This window comes from Macaca fascicularis, chromosome 3 (genome assembly GCF_037993035.2).
Source record: "Macaca fascicularis isolate 582-1 chromosome 3, T2T-MFA8v1.1".
NCBI lineage: Eukaryota > Metazoa > Chordata > Mammalia > Primates > Cercopithecidae > Macaca > Macaca fascicularis.
In genome coordinates this window covers 166,366,847-166,382,554 of record NC_088377.1, presented here as the reverse complement: position 1 = coordinate 166,382,554, position 15,708 = coordinate 166,366,847, and the positions used below count along the sequence as shown (strand labels likewise).

At 39.9% G+C, this 15,708-nt stretch overlaps 1 long non-coding RNA gene across 1 annotated transcript; it reads left to right on the top strand.

Annotated features, from left to right (window-relative positions):
- The first annotated feature begins 373 nt into the window (after nt 1-373).
- On the top strand, nt 374-10,464 carry LOC107129285 (uncharacterized). Its single transcript, XR_006696732.2, has 3 exons — nt 374-2,977; nt 5,591-5,647; nt 10,254-10,464. It is a non-coding gene; the product is annotated as an uncharacterized lncRNA (long non-coding RNA).
- Nucleotides 10,465-15,708: the final 5,244 nt, after the last annotated feature.

The following is a 15,708-nucleotide window of genomic DNA, read 5'->3' as shown; positions in this document are numbered from 1 at the left end:
ATACTATCCCTGCCTCACCTATCTCAATCTAATGAGAGATGCAAACAATTTAAGAGACAGTTGGGAGATCCTATATGAAGTATTGTGATGGGGAAGTACAGGTACATGGGGAAGGTTGCGTAACTCAGAGCAGAAGGAAAGCTTCCTGAGAGATGTGTTCTCTTAAGGCAAGACTTAAGGAATGATTACGATCGGGAGGGTAACATGGGAAGAGGATGAAGTACAGGATCCTGCTTCAGGAAGAAGAACAAACATGTGCAAAAGCCTAGAGGTGGGAACGGGCATGGAAAATTCAGTAAACCCAACATAGCTCAGGCTATTGAAATATTGGGTGGGATAGAATGAGAAGGTTAAGAGAGAGGCTTGTGAGGAAAGCAGGTCCCAGATCATGAAAAATGTGTAACTGATATTTAGGAATATGTAGTTTATTCCAGAAGCAACTAGAAGTCATTAAAGTGCTTTCAAAGAGGGAATGGCATGGCCATATTTGCATTATAGACAGATAATTCTCATTGCAGTGCAGAGAATGAGTTGGGAAGGGAGTTTGAAAGCATTAGGATCAGGAAGGACAGTGAGGATATTACTGAGTAATCTGTGAGAGGTAATGGTGATCTAAACTGGGGTGGTGATAATGGAAATAGAGAGAAGAGTGGAGATTCTTGGAATATTTAAGAGGTATAATTGTAGGACCTGGAATATAAGAGAAGAAGCATTGAGGTCTAAACTGAGTTATAAAGGATGTGAATATCAAAAGAATTTCATAGAAGTGGATTCAAAAGAGCTGAGATTGCTATGAAGTAAAAATTAAGGTTTAATGGAAGTAACAGAATGAAAGGGCTGGAAGAGTAGCTGGAAGAGTAAGAATTTGTACTCAAACAGTGAACTTTCAGGTTAAGATTTCAGAGGTGGAGAAATAACAGGTGATGATAAAGCCCAGTGTATGGTATTGAGTGTCTGTAACTAAAGTGGAGTGGAGGTGAAGATCACTAAGATCACTGGAGACAGAAAGCCAAGTAAACAAGGTGTAGTGCTGCATGAGATTTCCACTTTTTTTTTTTTTTTGAATTGTAAAATGAAGATTGAGGCAGAATCAGAACCTGAAGCTTTCACTGAAGAGAATTACCAGGAGGTCAGTTCATGAGAGAGTTAAGAAGGAATAGAAGTTTGTATAGACTAAATGACATCATACTAAATGAACTTGTCTCTATTACTGAGAAGAAACAGAAAAATTTCCTTCAGTGACATTCTTCTGACATCTCCCAGATGGAAGCTCATTAGTAGAGTAGTTGCTCTTACCCAAGTTATATCTTTGACATCTCTTTACCTGAGTTAACCTCTGCTGATTCATCACTTTATTATTCCTTTAAATTTCAGTTCTCCTGATGTCCTACCAGTGGTTTCTCCTATCCTAACATTAACAGCCCTTTGGAAATGTGTGCAAGTATGTGTGCCTGTGTGTGTGTATGTGTGTGTGTGTTCATATGTGCTGAGTGGAGTTAAAGGTCATTCTACCTGTACAGTTTTGTGTCCCGTTTTTGCTTCATAGAAATGATGATCCTTTGGCTCCAAAAGAGAAACAAAAATGAGGCATGTGCTGAGAGGTCAGCTGAATATGCAACGGACATAGACAAGCACCAAAGATTGAAAAGTAAAGTTAGAGGATCACAAAGAGCAGCGTTGGGAACGAGAGATGTTGAGTCTCTACCCTGTTTTAGATAGATGTTGTATTTGAGATTCTGGATTTTCAGGACTTCACTGGAGCCAGAATGAAACTATAGGTTTGCAGGAGTTAGTCTTTCTATTAACAAGTGGTATGGGGCAGATGAAAGTGGGATGGAGAGACAAACCAGGATTTACAGATGCAACAATCATGAGGGCCTCTCATTCCAAAAATAGATGCTGTAAAACCGGAAATTCAGGGTCTTCTACCTGACTGCAGACAGTGACATCATTGACAGCAAAAAATTATAGCTTATAATTTATTTGCCCTTAGGGGCCCCTGCAATTTCATTATAATGGTTTTAGGTGTTAATCGTTTTCAGCTTGGGATTCATAGAGCTTCCTGAATTTAAATACTGATGTCCCTTAACAGTTCTGGAAAAGCTTTAGCCGCCATCTCTTCCAATGTCTCTGGTATTCTTTCTGGAACTTTGAATAGCTGAATATTTCTTTTATTCTGTCATTTACTTTTCTTACTCGTTCTTTCACATTCTGGATAATTTCTTTTCCCTGCAGATTCAATCATTCGCTTTTCAGCTATACATCTGCTGTATAATCCTTTCTCTGGGTTTCTTTATTTTAAGGTTTATCTTTTCAATATCTTGAAGTTCTGTTTTTTAGAAAACTAAAGCCAGGACTAACTTAACTTAAAATTTCCCCTCAAACTTTCTTCAGACAAGAAAAATGCTGATAATTTGAACTAAAGACTCACGAGAAAGCTTGATAATGTTTATAAATCCTTTAAGAAGGTATAGTTCTGGACAGACATATTTCTTTGTGATCCTTTTCTAAAGGAGAGGATTTACTTCTCATTCACCTTTGCTCTGATGGTTTAGTACTCTGGGGTCCACGCTGTATTAAGGCTTTAGGCTTTATCTCCTTCCTCCTTCCACCCCAATCCTGCCATGGGGTTGTCAGAAACCACTGAGAGCAAAGCAAATTTTATCATTTACTGCCCAGTGTTTCTGCTTTCACTTCAGAGTCGGGCTCTCTACTCCTCAATTTTGAGCCAAATCAGCTAGGCATGTAAAAAGATGTTCTGATGGTATAGCTGGCACTCTTGTTTCAGTAGGAGGACCATGCTGGGTATCTAACTTGAGAGACGTTCAAGTGAAGGAGGTGGAAGTCTGCTTCTGAGAGAGAAAAGATACAAGGGCTTCCTGAGAGTGATGGTAAAAGTTACCGGAAGTGATGGGAGCAGAGAGGGTTTGAATTCACGCAGGATGAAGCAGAAATCTACTCCTTGACAAACATGGAGGTAGGATCAGAAACTTAAGACAATGGCAATAAAGAGAAGGCTGGCTTATGTCAAAGAAGCATGATGTGTGTCTCAGAGAAAGAGTACATTTTATAATGGAGAACAAAATACTTCTCATCAGCAACAAGACAGAGCTCTGCTCTAACATGTGTGTGTGTGTGTGTGTGTGTGTGCGTGTGTGTATAATTCATTTATAAGGTTAAAATATCATTTTGTTAAAAGTTAAAAATGCCAATCATACTTACTAGAGCAAATGATAAATTTGAATGTTGTTTCTTAATTAAATGTTTTCTATTCCTTGGGAAAGAAAGAGAATTGCCAAAGCAAAACCAAAAACGAACAAAGGAAAAAACAACAGTGGAATCTACTTATCATGGGAGGTAAAGTGGAATTGCAGGAGTGCTTTATCCTTGGGGGAAAGAGGAGAGGGATAAAGTGGGTGGTTGGAATTATAAAGGAGAGAATGGGGACAATAAGGACAGGAGTATTAAAAGAAAAACTTCAGCCAAATTCTATGTAAAGGAGTTTAATCGAGCAATGAAAGATTCGTGAATCGAGACGCCCCCCAGAATCACTGCAGATTCAGAGAGACTCCAGGCATCCCTCATGGCCAGAACAAAGTTATAGGCAAAAAAACTAAAGTGAGGTACAGAAATCCAAAGTGAGGTAAAGAAACAGCTGGATTGGTTACAGCTTGGAGTTTGCCTTATTGAATGCAGTTTGAACGCTCTGCAGTGTGTAACTGTTTGAAATATGGCTGCAGGGATTGACTAAGACTTCATCCACAAGGACACAAATATAGAAGTATAGAGTCCTTCTCAGGCCATATTTAGTTTGCTTTAATAGGAGATAGAAATGGCAGATAATATAATGGACAAAAATGAGAAAGAATAAATGTCAGATTATATAAAAGGGAAGAGAGACTAACAGAAAAATACACAATAAAGATGCTTGAAAAACTGAGATTACCTGAGAGATTACCTGAAGAAAAAACTAAATAGAACAAAGAAACGTGGAGATGAGGAACAGAAAAGAAGAAAAAGAGAAAAAAAGAAGAAAATGGAAATCTTGAGAAAGGAAAGGAAGCGCAATCAACAAGTGTGTGTCTGTGACTTTTGGATTAGTTGTGAGGTTGTAGATGTATGTCTCCAAATAACATGATTCCAGCCTTCGTGGGCACATACTGATTATCCATTGACTTCAGTGTTTCTCTCCTAGTAATATAGAAAATTTGAGTAAAAGAGGAATAGTGACCTTCCCATGGTCAGTGAAATGAACTTTCATAAATATTTACTTACAATTTATTGGTTTGTATAGGATTTGACTTCCTCCTTAAAATAATTTGAATGACTTAATAATGAATCCCTTGAATGACATGTGTTATTTGAATAAACACCTAAAAGAAAAAAAAAAAATTCTTACTTTCCCCTAAACTAGTATTGTTTAGATTCCTGTATAGGCAGGCCCTGTGAGATTTTAGTCCAATTTGTGACACACAATTAAGAGAAACATTAAATCCATTTATTTGAAGGAAAATAAAATCCCTCACTTAAAATCTGATTCTTGCATGAATACAAGGCTATGTACTTGAGAGTATTTTGAGATATACTCTAGGTTTGCAAATATGCAAAAAAGAATCACTTGAAGGATTTCCCACATACATGTGTTAGTTTTGGATGATGTTAACTTTATTCAAAATGTGTGATGATGGTTCCCTCAAAACTAACTTAGATTTAAGATGACAACATTAGCACATATCTAACTCCGTCTATGCAGATTGCCATTAAAATGACAAAGTAGTTATTTAACAAAAATAAAAACATTTTTAAAGGAAAATAAACTCTTCACCAGTGCAGTTAAATATAAAATAGTGACAGTCACTCTTCACAAACGTTGGGAGATTGCTACCCCATGTAAAGCAAGTAGAAGAGGAGCGAAAGAAGAGCAAATCTAACCTGCCACCTCATAGCAAGTGTATCTGGGAATAAGCGGAGATCTCACTGTAACCTTTGGCGCTCACCATCTGGGGAACTGGGACCTTATCTGGTGCCCAGGACACAATGACCATGGTGCATACTCCTGACTTAATGTTTTCCAGGTTACACACACACACACACACATATACCCCTATCTTAGATACTTTGGGGCTGTAAACCAAAACAAAGAAAATAGTATCTCCAAATGAAAAGTGTGCACCTCCTAATTTCCTCCAATCTATTGGATCTCTTAGCTGGTCACGATTTATCCTTTTTCCTCTTCCTTTGGACCCAAATGATGCAGAAAGGGATCTATACCAATGCCTGATAGACTCTATTTCAAGCATAATTCTCCTTTTCTACGATGGTAAAAACAAAAATGAAAAAGTTCATTTTCAGAATTATAAAAATGCATTCCAATTCATAAGAAAAGTATAAATATTTTTCTCTCAAAATGAATGCAACAAACAGGAGGAAATTTTAGAAAATGTTTTTTTTCCATTTTGTTTAATAAATATGTGTCACAACTATAAGTAATATTCAAAATATTTTCAGTATAGAAACCAAATGATATCTATTCAAAATCATCTAGGATATTTCTCTGTAGTTCCTTCCCTCTTTTTGCTTAAACCCACAGGACAGCATTGGAATCAAAGGATGTGAGTTCAAGTCTTGGCTCTTCAGAGTCTATTAGGTAAGTCTTCTCCAAAATGTTGTTTAGTACTTTCATCTTTAAAAATGAGAAAAAGTATTCTGAGTTACTATGTGCTTGGCAGTTAATATGAAAATTACATGCAGTGACATAAAAATGCTTATCCTGTGGAAAGTTCTAAATACATTTTATTCTCCTTTTTTTCTTCTCTTTTCCTTCTTTCCACCTTCACCTTTTTGATTACTATTTTTTTCTTCTCCTCATAACTACATTATATACCTATATATACATATGTGTATATATACAGAATTTTCCTACACCCATCCCATTCTCTATACAGAAGCCTTGTCATTTAAGTTAATCTATGCCCAGATCTGACCAAATTCACTTGTCTTCATTCTAGTTATCCCCTTTTGATGTTCTGTTGTCTCTCACATCCAAAGCTAATATTTTTCCTTTTGGGGCTCTTTTCTTGTTGGCATTTTATGTGCTATCCTGGCTCTGTGAACTCTAACTTCAGTTCCACACCAAATTCATTAACCAGTGGTATACTCAAGAAATGGCAAAACGTTGTCAGAGAAATCATAGCTGTTAATAAATCATTTAGTCTGAAATGTATAGGGTGGCGGTTAATACCATGGGGTCTAGAGCCAGACCTTGGTTGAAAATACAGCTCCACCACTTCCTGGCAGTGTGAGTTTGGTCAAGTTATTAAACTCCTTTGGCCTCAATTTTCTTAAATTTCCTTGAAGTCTTGAGGTTTAAAGGGGATAAAGAATGTAATGCAATCAGCACAGTGCCTAGTATATAATAGTAACTAACACTTGTGGAACACTCATTAAATGTTAATTCATACTAATTTGAGGATTTTTCAATTCAGTATGAGAATTAAATAAAGCACAGGTGAGGGACATTACTGAGAATTGCTTTAATTACTTTTTTGTTTCTGTTTTCATCTCACTTTTTCATACCAACTGCTTCCTTTTATTTAAAACCTTATAAAGTTCCTAATAAATGTGAAAAGAACTTTTATGTTTGAGATTCAGAAACTGTAGTACTTCTTCAAATATTCATAAACAGAGAAAAATAATTCTGTCAGTATGGCCACTTAGATTGTATTAGTCTATTACAATACAATGAAGAAATACCTGAGACAGACTAATACAATGAAGAAATACCTGAGACTGGGTAATTTATTAAGAAAAGAAATACTTAATTTATTAAGAAAAGAAATGCTATGAAGAAATACCTGAGACTGGGTAATTTATTAAGAAAAGAAATACTTAATTTATTAAGAAAAGAAATGCTATGAAGAAATACCTGAAACTGGATAATTTATTAAGAAAAGAAATTGACTGATAGTTTTGCATGGCTGGGGAGGCCTCTGGAAACTTACAATCAGGCAGAAGGCATCTCTTCAGAGGGTGACAGGAAAGAGAATGAGTACCAGGAGAGGAAATGTCAGATAAAACCATCAGATCTCATGAGAACTCCCTCACTATCACGAGAACAGCATGGGGGAAACAGCCCCCATGATCCAATTACCTCCCATGGGTCCCTCCCACAGCACGTGGGATTATAGTATTACAATTCAAGATGAGATTTCGGTGGGGACACAAAGTCAAACCATATCATAGATATACTCATTTAAATTCTGAAGACATGCCTAAAAACTGTTTACTAGAATGAATAATATAACATGTTGTAGATGAAGGTGACGGAAAAGGTTTTGAGTACAAAAGTGTTTTTTTACTTCTAGCATTTTGAGTTTTATCAACAAGTGAAAAGTATTAATCTGGCAAGCATTAATTAAAACTCTTGACTTCAATATTTCTATAGGTAAGTCAGATCTTTCTGTGGTTTGTGTAATTTTCATTGCAAGGCTAAAGCTTTAAATTTGGCATTCATACTTCTGTCAAAATTCATTTTAAGTCATACATAAACATATCATTTGCATGTTGATTAACTGCCACAATTTCCTCTGTAACAATCTCAGTTTGGAAGTGCACATAAATCACAGCTGAACAGATTTCTATTAGTTCCAAACTCACATATGAAGTAATTGTTGTTTTTCTGAAGAAAATCTGTAGTCAATGTGCAAATTATACATTTTGTTTATACAAGCAATCTAGGATGGATGTTTTAATTATGCATTTGTTTATATCTGAAACTTGGACTTACAAATCAAGGACTATAAATATAGAAAATATCTCTCCAAACTAAAATGAAAACTTCACGTGATCAAATTAAACAATTTGGCTTCTGGAAGCAGTTAGCCTACTCAGGCAATCGTACCCAGTAGCATTACCTTCTGCGAGCCAGGCGAGGGAGCTCTTCCCCACAGTATTCTGAATTAATCTTGCAGAAAAAAATCAGGCGCCAGAAGGCAGCCCAGTCAGAGAAAACACCCTACAAGTTCAAGCAGCATCTTGGCAATGCTGCATTTGGAGACCATGAGAAACATAGTTAGGTCCTTTCTTGAGTTTATGAAGGTTTTCAGAGATTCCAAATAGTTTTGGAGGGAGACTAAAGTTACAGCATCCACTCAGAACTTAAAGAAAAAAAAAAAAAAAGAGGGCTTTCCATTTAGTAAACCCATCCAAATGCACTCTCAGCCTACAATCTCAAGTCGCCTTAGGGACTGGACAAACTACACTAACCAGGAGAGCGCCTTCTGGACCAGCTTCCTCTGGGCAGGTCTTTAAGGCTGCTGACTTAGGAAAGCCTTTACTCCTGGGTAAGATTCTAGGAGGTGGAAGATGCCACAGCTGTGAACATGTGGTGGGCTTTTACTTTGGATTCTGGATCCCTTCCTTCACATATCTTTAGAGAGTTCTAAAAAAAAAAAAAAAAAAAAGATTTTTTTTCATGATCTTGGAATGCTGATGTTTGAACTGCCTCTGCACTTTTTAAAGAATGATTTGGGCTATTTATTTTTGGAATTCAACAATTAGAATTATGTGTTTTTTTAAATTTGGCTTTAATTTGCACTACAATTGTTATGAGCCTCCCTTTTTTACTAAAAGCATTATGGATAGCATGAAAATTTTTTTTTAGTAAACAATGATACTGAGGTTGCATACTCCTCTATCTTAAGACAGAGTAACTATTTACGTAGTGACTATATTAATAACAGGTGGGTATATTTTTTAAAGAAAAATTTTCTGAGTTAGTTCTATGTTTACACACAGAAATTTTGAGGTGCTCATCTATCACAATCACTGTCATTAATGACAAAAGTAGAAGCATTATTCTATTGCTTTCAGCAAGTCAATGGACATTTCTTAGTTTTAGCAATGAGCTAACAATAAAATCAGGGTTGATATTGAGCTGTGATAAAATAAACAGTTCACATTAATTTTTCTCAGGAATAAATAAAAACATAATCAGTAAACATAGGTTATCATGTTGAAATAATATTTTTTGTTGTTGTTGTTTGTTTTTGAGATGGAGTCTCGCTCTGTCACCCAGGCTGGAGTGCAGTGGTGTGATCTCAGCTTACTGCAACCTCCGCCTCCTGGGTTCAAGGGATTCCCCTGCCTCAGCCTCCTGAGTAGCTGGGACTACAGGTGCCCGCCACCACGCCTGGATAATTTTTTGTATTTTTAGTAGACACAGAGTTTTACCGTGTTAGCCAGGATGGTTTCGATCTCCTGACCTCGTGATCTGTCCGCCTCGGCCTCCCAAAGTGCTGGGATTACAGGCAGGAGCCATTGCGCCCAGCCAACGATGGTATGTTTTAATAGATTTCAAACATTCACAAAATGATTGAAGAGGGAATGTATGTTTTGAGGGAAAACAAAGAAAAATGAAAGTATATATTAAATAGAGAGAGAGATACACACATGACCAGATAAGGCAGTATGGTGGAATAGAAAGTAAAGGAAAAGAAATGGGGAAGAAAAATAGTTTATGAGTGATAGGCCAGTAGAAATTACTTCCATTTTTCTCATGGCAAAGTTCCTTCCTGGTTTCTTGAATTAAAAAAATTGTTATGTGAGAAATATTTCTGTTGCATGGAAATACATTTTGTTTTGCTTCCATATTGAATGAGGAACATGAATTCCTTCAGTCAGAATGTCAAAGATAATTTTTTCAGAAACTAATACATACATTTTATTAAGCAATTTTTTCCAGAATGTTTTCAAGGTTAGCATGCTGCCATTTTGCCTGGTCTGCTCAGCTCCAGACAACTGGATGATTCGGCTTCCTCCTCCTCCGCCTTTTTTGGCCTCTTTTTCCCTCTACCATCATCTCCATCTCTCCCTAAATCCACACGCTTCTTCCTTCCTGGATGCCTCTTCATTCACTTACTTCCTCTATCATTGTTCTCCATGTGTCTCTTGGCTTTTTATCTCTGCCATTCATATTCTATATTTTTCTCTCTCTTTCCCTTTTTCCTTTCTGCATTGCGAGCTATATAAAGTAGACCTATGAGTTTTGAAAGATTTGGCATGTAAATTAATAAAATTTTGTGGTTTTGTTATTTCAAAGTAGGGTGATTTTAATTTAAACACAACAATCAAACTGAGGCAGGATAAGTAAGATTAGGGAGCTGTATTAGTTCATTTTCACATAGCTATAAAGAACTACCTGAGACTGGGTAATTGATGAAGAAAAGAGGTTTAATTGACTCATAATTCTGCAGGCTGTCCGGGAAGCCTAGCTGGGAGGCCTCAGGAAATTTACAATCATGGCGGAAGGCGAAAGGGATGCAAGTAGGTCTTACCATGGAGGAGCAGGAGAGAAAGAGAGAAGGGGGAAGTGCCACACACTTTTAAACAACTGGATCTCAAGAGAACTCACTCTCTATCAAGAGAACAGCAAAGGGGAAATCGGCCCCCATGATTCAATCACCTCCCACCAGGCCCCTCCTCTGTTACCTGGGGATTATAATTCGAGATGAGATTTGGTTGGGGCCACAGAGCCAAACCATATCAGCGGCCATACTGACTTTGTCCCCTTGAGAGGTGACAATGTGCTAGCAGCCCTCACTGTCGGCGCCTCCTTGGTTTTGGTGTCCACTCTGGCAGTGCTTGACGAGCCCTTCAGCCTGCCACGGCACCCTGGGAGCCCCTCTCTGGGCTGGCTAGGGGGAAGCTGCCTCCCTCTGCTCGCGGGGAGGTGTGGAGGGAGAGGCACGGGCAGGAACCGGGGCTGCCAGGGTGCTGGCAGGCCAGTGCGAGTTCTGGCAGGTACAGGCCGGGCTGGGCGGGCTCCGCACATGGAGTGGCCAGCCAGCGCTGCTAGCCCAGGGTACTGAGGGGCTTAGCATCGGGGCCAGCAGCTGCGGAGTTTGCACCAGGTCCCTCAGCAGTGCTGGCCCGCTGGTGCTACACTTAAATTCTCACTGGGTTTAGCAGCCTCCCCGCGGGACAGGGCTCGAGACGCCAGTCTGCCATGTCTGAGCTCCTCCTCCTGCGGTGGGCTCCCGACGGCCTGAGCCTCCCCAAGGGGTGCCACCCCCTGCTCCGTCGCCCCCTCCCATCGACAGCCCAAGGGCTGAGGAGTGCAGGGGCAGCTCGGGACTGGGGGGCAGCTCTGCCTGCTCTCCCAGTGCAGGATCCACTGAGTGAAGCCAGCTGGGCTCCTAAACTGGATAGGGACTTGGAGAACTTTTATATCTAGCCAGAGGATTGTATGTGTACCAATCAGCACTCTGTACCTAGCTAACCTAGTGGAGACTTGGGGGACTAGCACTCTGTGATTCTGTGTCTAGCTCAAGGATTGTAAATGCACCAATCAGCACTTTGTGTCTAGCTCAGGGTTTGTGAATACACCAATTGGTACTCTGTAACTAGCTAACCACCTAGTGGAGACTTGGAGGACTAGCACTCTGTGACTGTGTCTAGCTCAGGGTTTGTAAATACACCAATCAGTACTCTGTATCTAGCTAACTGTGTTTAGCTAACCTAGTGGGGACTTGGAGAACTTTTCCATCTAGCACTCTTGTGTCTGGCTCAAGGATTGTAAATGCACCAATCAGTACTCTGTCAAAACGGACCAATCAACTCTAAGATAGACCAACCAGCTCTCTGTAAAATGGACCAATCAGCAGGATGTGGGTGGGGTCAGATAAGGGAATAAAAGCAGGCTGCGGAGGCAGCCAGGGGCAACCCACTCGGGTCTCCTTCCACACTGTGGAAGCTTTATTCTTTCACTTTTTGCAATAAATCTTGCTGCTGCTCACTCTGGGTTCACACTGCCTTTATGAGATGTGACACTCACTGTGAAGGTCTACAGCTTCACTCCTGAAGCCCACGAGACCACAAACCCACCAGAAGGAAGAAGCTACAGACACATCTGAACGTCTGAAGGAACAAACTCCGGGCACATCATCTTTAAGAACTGTAACACTCACCGCGAGGGTCCACGTCTTCATTCTTTAAGTCAGTGAGACCAAGAACCCACCAATTCCGGACGCACCCTTGTGTGAAGCCCCACGGGGCCCTCCATACACAGCTCTACATCCCTTGCATCCTCGTGTGCATCAGTACCTCTTTTGCAAGGTAAGCAGTCCTGCAGGATACCAGCAGACCACCAACCAGATAGTTACAAGTTCCTGACATCCAGTGTGGCCTGGGAAAGAGAATAGAAGTTTCTTATTCCTGATGGAATTTCCCCATTCTCCAAGCAATCAGCACCAGAGAAGCTATTAGGTACAAATTCCTGCCTTGGGGGAAGGGAAGGGGGACGAGAAAGGAAAGGGGGTGGCCAGGGGCTTCTCTGGTGTCCTGCATATGCAACTAGGCTCAAGCTTTAGCTTTTAGTAACGTTTTCCTCATTTTAATAATAATAATAATAAAAGCACCCGTAGGTGGAGATTTTATATGCTCATGATACACACGATTTGTGTTAGGGCATGATACATGCGATGTGTGTTACAGCTAAGCGCGTGCTCCAGCAGCAGGTCTGCCTTTGCATACTTGACCTTCCCAGGTCGTATTTTATGAAAATGTATGTACAGCTTCCATAAAAGGAATTCCTTTGAGGCACTAACTGCTGTCTCCCTCTGAGTAGCTTGCTCTGCCTCTCAGAGTGTACTTTTGCTTTGCAATACACTTTACTTACTCTTACTTTAGGCTTGCTCTCAAATTCTTTTTTTTTTTTTTTTTTTTTTTTTTTTTTGAGACGGAGTCTCGCTCTGTCGCCCAGGCTGGAGTGCAGTGGCGCGATCTCGGCTCACTGCAAGCTCCGCCTCCTGGGTTTACGCCATTCTCCTGCCTCAGCCTCCTGAGTAGCCGGGACTACAGGCGCCCGCCACCGCGCCCGGCTAATTTTTTGTATTTTTAGTAGAGACGGGGTTTCACCGTGGTCTCGATCTCCTGACCTTGTGATCCACCCGCTTCGGCCTCCCAAAGTGCTGGGATTACAGGCGTGAGCCACCGCGCCCGGCCGATCTCAAATTCTTTTGTGCGGTGAAGTCAAGAATCTGTACCTGCTCACCAGCAACAAAACCACAGTGAAGTAAGGATATGAGTGATGTGTGTGTGTGCATGCCCACGCATGTGTGTGCGTGCATGGTGTACATGTGTGTTGTTAATGTTGCTTAGAATATTCTCCTTCACCATCTGACAGTCTCTGGTTCCTCTGGTTCATCCTTCAAAGTTTAGTTCCAATGTCCTTGAAAGTCATTTCTGTATGCTCGCCTGCTCCCAGTTTAAATTATATCTTTCTACTACACTCCCTTAATAATGACCATTTCTCAAGTTTCTTTTATATGCCATAGTTGTGCTTCAGACTTTATAAACATTATCTCATTCTAACAACAACTCTTTATGTCTCATCACCCTTAATTTACAGATGAAGAACCATGGCTCAGAGAGGCCAAGGAATTTGTATCAGGTACTCTGGGCAAATACTCTCCTGCCTCCAGGCCTTGGTACTTGCTGTTTCCTCTGCCTGAGGCGCTCTGACTCCAGATCTTGGCATGGCTGGCTTCTTATTTCTAGTCATCTTTCCACTCAAAAGTCACCTCTTCGGAGAAGCCTTCCTTGATTACCCACTCTAAAGAATTCTGTATCATACCTGCCTGTTTTATTTTTTCTTTATTTTCTGAAAGTAACTCGTCTGTTTACTTGTGATGGTTACTATTGAGTATCAACTTGATTGGATTGAAGGATGCAAAGTATTGATCCTGGGTGTGTCTGTAAGGGTGTTGCCAAAGGAGATTAACATTTGACTTAGTGGACTGGGAGAGGCCGACCCACCCTCAAACTGGGAGGGCACCAGCTAATCAGCTGCCAGCGTGGCTAGAGTAAAGCAGGCAGAAATTGGAAGGACTTGACTTGCTGAGTCTTCCAGCCTTCATCTTTCTCCTGTGCTGGATGCTTCCTGCCCTTGACATCAGACTTCAAGTTCGTTAGCTTTTGGACTCTTGGACTTACACCAGTGGTTTGCCAGGGGCTCTTGGGCCTTTGGCCTCAGATGAAGGCTGCACTGTCAGCTTCCCGATTTTTGAAGTTTTGGGACTTGGACTGGCTTCCTTGCTCCTCAGCTTGCAGAGGGCCTGTTGTGGGACTTTACCTTGTGTTTGTGTGAAAATATTCCTTAATAAACTCCTCTTCATATATACATATATCCTATTAGTTCTGTCTCTCTAGGGAACTCTGACTAACACAATTGTTGACTTATATATTTTTCATCTATTCCACTAGTTTTAAACAAGCATAAGAGGAAGGAGCTGGTCAACCTCCTTATCCACTGTACCCTCAGCTCCTGGAACAGTGTCTGGGGTTACCATAGATGCTCAGAAAGTATATAATGAATAAATAAGTGAATGAACAAATAAATAGAGAAATCTTGGACCTGGCCCTGTGACTTTTCTACTTCATGTTCTTTCCACCCCATCTTAATAGTCTGTACATCATTTAAGATTGTTTATACTGAAATACCCATATTCTTAAAAAGTTATGCTAATACTAATCGTATTATGTCAGGGTTCTCCAGAGAAACAGAACCAATAGGCTGTATGTGTGTGTGCATGTGTATGTGTGTGTAGAAAGAGAGAGAAATTTACTTGGACAAATTGGCTCACTAAATTGGCAGGAGGTCTAAAGAAGAGCTGGTATTGCAGTTGAAATCTAAAGGCAGACTGCTGGCAGAATCCTCTCTTGCTTGGGAAGGGCAGTCTTTATTTAGACTTTCAACTGATTGGATGGGGCCCACCCACAGACGGCAATCTGCTTTGATCAAAGTCCACCAATTTAAATATTAGTATCATCCAAGAAACCCTCACAGAAACATCACTTATAGTCCTCAAATAACCAAACTACATTTTTAACCTTAATGAAGAAATGAAATAATTTAAATCAATGGGCATTTGAAAATTTAAAAATTGAAGTATTAAGTGACTATGACATGCAGGGCTCTGCTTGACACTGGCCTTAAATAGGTGAATGAAATAGACACATTTCCTGTAGTCATAGAGCTTATTTGATGGTAAAATAAACATATTCATATTATCATATATGATGTTCATGTGTAATATCAAAAGAAACAACCTAAATTTTCTCCACACAGTGTCATGATTACACATTTATAGAATTGGTTTTTGTTTCTCTTCACCCTGTAAGTGTGTCTTCAGCCTTCTTGCCCTTTCCTAACGGTTACATATGCAAAGGGCACAGTTGTGTTTATTAGAACCTCAATATTATTACTGGTTAATTTGGATGAGTGACTGTTAAGCTTAGGGCGTCAGTGTCTTTATTTATAAAATGAGTGTAATACTTTCTATATTGTCACAATAGGATGGAAATGCAGTCAACAGACAGAAGATTTTAATGGCAAATGGTTAGGAAACCAGAGAGGCAGAAAAAACAGAGAACAGACACGTAAAACAGGAGTTAGCACAGTGAGGTTTCAGAGGCAGTTGTGACTTCTCATATGACCTCAGCATTGCAGTGAAATTACATAGCTTCAGATGATACTGCCTAAATGGAGCAAGAACACCATCAGGTAGGAGAAGCTTCCTTTGCCTTTCTCTTTTTTTTCTTTTTCCTCATGGTATCAGCTAGGCTGTTCTGGAGACTCTGGCTACAGGCCTGCTTCCTCACTAGGTGCAAATAACTACTGCAAAACAAAATTAGCACCTTCTTGAGTGT